Genomic DNA, 4,792 nt, shown 5'->3' with positions numbered 1-4,792 from the left:
GGAAACAGGTGACATCTGTGACTGAGCTGCACGAAACATCGCTCAATGTCTGTCCTCGGTCCCCCCCAATCTCTTTAATGTTATCTCTGCCTCTCTGCTTGGTGCTCTCTCTTTCTCTGTGTCTATCTCTCTCTCTCTCTCTCTATCTCTTAATCGCTATCTCTCTCTCAATCCGCTGTCACAACGTTTCGCTCTCTGTTTCTCTCCCCACTTACGCATTTTCTTTTCCTATCAATTAATCACTTCTTGCTCGCCCTTATTCCTCTCATACTCTCTGCCTCTCAATTATTTTGTCTCACACGCTTTCTCCCATACACATCCATTCTCTCCGCTCCCACACTGTCTCTCAATCACACTCACTTCCCCGCCTCGTCGCATTATCACTGTCGTCACAAACTGTCTCCCCATCTGTCTATCTCTTTCTCCCCCTCTTTCTCCCTCTTTCACTCTCTCTCACCCATCTTTCCCATACACAATTTCTCCTTTCCCTCTCACTTTCTGCTCTCCAACCCCTTTTCTTCCTCATTATTTCACCTACTCCCTACTCTCCCTCACAATCTCTCTCTCAACCACTCTGTCACCCCTTCAATCTCGCTTCCTCCCTTTCTCTCTCTCACTCTGAAAAACACACGCTCTCAGAAACAATCTCTCTCCCTCTCACACATTCTCCCCCTCTGTCCGCCTCTCGAGTTCACTCTCTTACCCTCTGCCTTAATTACTTCTCTCAAACTACCCCTCTTTTCAACACACACATTCTATCCACTCTCATTCACCGTTCCTCTCTCCATCACTATGGGTCTGCTATCCTCCTCGCTTCCCACCTCCCGCCCTTTTTCGGTCTGACAATCTCTCTACCTCTTCCTCTCTACCGTTCTACTTCGCCGTCTGCCTGTCGGACCAGCCTGTAAATTATGAAATAACATTTCTGATCGAATCTTCACTCTCTCTACTTCTGGTTTTGTCTCTGTCTTTCTCAACATGCCTCTCTCTCCCACATTCTCTCACTCATTCTTGTTCTGTATTGATGTCTTAGTCTTCATACACTCTCTCTTTCTCTCTATTACTCTCCCAGTCACTCATGTCATGCAATCTATCTCACTCAGTCTCTCTCACTCGGTCATTGTCTGATGCAGGCTTAAAAAGTCTCACTCCCTCTCATTCTCTTCGTCAGTCATTCTCACACTCAGTAGCTCTGTTTCAGTCACGAATGCTCCCTTCTTCTTCTCTCTCTCTCTCTCTCTCTCTCTCTCAGTCTCACTCTTTGTATGTGTGTGTGTGTGTGAGTGTGTGTGTGTCAGGGTGACAGATGATTGAGAACCCCATTCAGTTCCGAATGAAGCTCGTGTTGGCGTAGACTTGATCATCTTCCTCACCAGCTTCACAGCCCCCGTTCGAAAATGACATATTGGTGAGGATTTTATCAGCGTCCTGCAAATAGGCCAACAATCAGTATGTCTGCTTAAGGACAGGGGAAAGATACACCGCCACACCCGCCCCACTCCCCCGTGAGATCCCAAATCGCAGTTCATCTGAGCTTGGGTTTATGTGTGTTTTTGTGTCAGTCTGTGTATGTGTGTGTGAATGTGTGTGTTGTGAGTATGTATGAGTGTTTACTTGTTGGTGTGTGTAAGAGCGTGTGAAATTATGTGCAAATGTTCGAGTGTTTGTGTGTATGCATGCCTCACTGTGTGTATGTGAGTTTTTGTCTACCCTACCGTTCATTCTTTGCCCAGTAGTGCTACGGATGTTAACATTCCTTAATGGGCATTGAAGTCAATTATTCAACTATTAATTTTCCCGAAGTAAACATGAACTAAGTTTACCAATCACCTAGCATTTGGGAATTCGTATTGAGCTGAAAGTAGCTGCTTGAATGTAAAGCCCACACATAAACGAATACACGCACACACAGAGACACACACATACGCACGCACTCACAACACAAACAAAAATCGACATAAACACACACGCATAGACATATATGCACATACACAGACAGAGACATTCACGCTCCGAAACACACTTAATATAAACTGTAGGAATTTGCAAACACATGCAGCAGCCAAATTGTGCAAAGCAAATTTCCAAATCGCACAGTGACTCCTCTATACACTATCTCTTATGAAACGCTTTGAGACTCACCTTGATGTAAACTGAGTCACAACAATTGCTCGCATTACTAATGAATAATAATCTAAAGTGAACGACCAATGCCAGCGAAGTCAACGAGTGAATCACTCTTCTCTTTTTGATTATTGCCCAATTCGCGACATGGCTGACAGAGGGCTGAACTTGACTAAGCCACGGATGAGCAGGGCTGTCACAGAGCTCAACTTGGATGACACAGGAGCTAAGCTTGGGATACCACAAAGCTGAGCAGGGCTGAAACAGTGCTGAGCTTGTCTGTAACACTGCTGAGCTGGGCTGACCGAGGGCTGCACTGGGCTGAAATAGTGCTAAGCTTGTCCGAAAATGGCTGAGCTGGTCTGAAACTGTGCTCAGCTGGGATGTCACAGGTCCTAAGATGGGTTAATACAAAGCTGAGATCAGCTTAAACAGCGCTGAGCTGGGCTGACATAGGGCTTTGCTGGGCAAACACAGGTCTGAGCAGCTCTGATACAGGTCGTGAGCAGGGCTGAAAAGTACTGATCGAGAAAGATACAGGGCTGTGGTTTGCTAATGCAAAGCTGAGCTGGGCTGAAACAGTGCTGAATATGTCAGACACAAGGTTGAGCTTGGATGACAGAGGGTCTGAACTGGGCTGACACAGGGCCTGAATTGTGACGAATAGGGCCTGAGCTGGGCTAATCCAAAACAGATCAAGGCTGACAAAGGGGTGAGCTGGGCTCACACTTGGCTGTGCCGGGCTGACACTGCGCCTGAGCTGGGCTGGCACAGGGTAACTGCATCAGCCATGACTCACCGCTGGAGGTAACGGACATTCAACCTTTCTCACCGTCGCGTCTGAAACAAATAAAAAAACGATTTGACACTACCACATTTCAAAAACTCCCACTGCTATTCATTTATGTCATTCAGGATATAAATAATTAAAATGCATATTTATCAATGATAATGGCAATAGTAATTACAATGCAAAGTGTAACATATTAATAATTAGGATTGCTTTTACGGTGGTGTGCAAAACATGGCAGTCAATTGGACAAGTCGGTGCCCCACCAACAGTCATTTGTTAAGTGATTGATTTTACTTCGTGGCGGTCACCGGGAGTGAGAAACTCTCTTTTTTAATCGTACCGCGGGATATTTAATGTGCTACTGCACAGGCAGATGTGACCTTGGTTTACCATCTCATCTGAAGGACAGAACTCTTGAATCGACTCAAACTGAGAGAAATAAATGACAGAGAGACACCCTTTCATGAACGTAGAGAGAGAAACAAACAAATGGACAGTCTTATAGACATCAGACACAAGGAAAAAATACAGACATACAAGCACACGGAAAGACAAATAGAAGGAGAGAGATGGGGGATAATGGAGCAAGCGTGAAGCTAAACGGACAATTGCCTCTCGTTTGGGGGCGGCTGATGAGGAAGTAATTGTTTATGTTGGGCTCGAGCACAGGCTGACCATCCCTGTTTGTGATCAGCTCCTTTCGCTCTAGTACCAAATACAGAAAACCTCTCACTCACATGGGACGTTGCTGGTTTTGGGATCGTCTCCTGTGGTTGCGTTCCTGAGAGAAAAATACAGAGAGGAGAGAGCAATGAATTCACTACTTTTACTGAGGAGGATTGCAGAGCTCAAACTCGGGCTTGCCACAGGGTTAACCACCAACTATTTTCTCTCATCTGGGAGAGGGGTCAAATGGCCGTCTCCTGTTCATTGCATGTCTCTGATGATAGAGTTGCTAAAGGATCAGGTAGTTGGCCACACGGTGATTTCAAAACCTGTTTAAACGAAAGTTAAACGCAGCGTTCTGTCTTTGTTTGGGGTATTAAAAGGAGCGAGGGATGAGAATGTGATTCTGTTGAACTATTTCCTAGTCACTGGAGGATATCGATTTAATATGCCGTGTTGGGGTGTAAGTGGGAATGGGGCATATACGGCACATATGGGAACATATCACCGTGATTTCGAGTTCCAGTTACACGTTCCACACTTCTAAATTCCTGTGTTTGTGAGAATCATAATCATTGCAATCTAATCTCCATGCGGATTAGGTCACAGGCTTCCGAGATTCAGGCTTGGTGATCTCAGAATGTGTGTTGTGGTTACTGCTGCTGTCCGACTAGCTAACCATATATAGATTGACATTGAGGGCACTGGCCGACACCATTTCTCACTGATTGTCTTGATACAACCATCCTATCCGTTAGCGGTTTGGCTTGCAGGCTTGACACCAACATAATGCCTCTCCCCTCACCTACTCCTCCCTCCACACACACGGTCCACACCAAAAACACAGTTTCACAGTGGGAGGATTTCAAGCTACCAGTGACGAGTTCGCACTTGCATGTCCTACCGAATTGTGGGGTAGCACACACACAATGTGAAAAGTGCTCAGAGGGGATTAGAGTAGAGAGCACCAGTGGAGTAGCGAACACCAGCAATGATAAGATGGGGAGAAAGCATGAAATACGTTTCCATTAGAGAGCGCCAATGGGGAACGAGCCCCACCACAGGTATGCTGGGGAGAGAGCAGAGAATGAGATTGGAATAGAATCGTTCTCACCCTTCCCCTCTTGAACTGTTCTGTTTACCTACGAATACAAAACAAAACAAATTTTAAACAATGTTCAGCACTGGTTGTGTGTTTTTTTATTAATA

The 4,792-nt window shown here is 45.6% G+C and overlaps 1 long non-coding RNA gene across 1 annotated transcript; it reads right to left on the bottom strand.

Moving 5' to 3' along the window:
• Positions 1-1,282: 1,282 nt before the first annotated feature.
• On the bottom strand, positions 1,283-3,686 carry LOC121851398. Its single transcript, XR_006085895.1, has 3 exons — positions 3,655-3,686; positions 2,924-2,964; positions 1,283-1,428 (listed from the first exon to the last, which is right to left on the bottom strand). It is a non-coding gene; the product is annotated as an uncharacterized LOC121851398 (long non-coding RNA).
• Between the last annotated feature and the right edge of the window lie 1,106 nt (positions 3,687-4,792).

The sequence above is a fragment of the Callorhinchus milii genome, unplaced genomic scaffold, assembly GCF_018977255.1.
Source record: "Callorhinchus milii isolate IMCB2004 unplaced genomic scaffold, IMCB_Cmil_1.0 Scaffold36, whole genome shotgun sequence".
In the NCBI taxonomy this organism is placed as follows: Eukaryota; Metazoa; Chordata; class Chondrichthyes; order Chimaeriformes; family Callorhinchidae; genus Callorhinchus; species Callorhinchus milii.
This window is presented reverse-complemented; position numbering and strand designations above follow the sequence as displayed.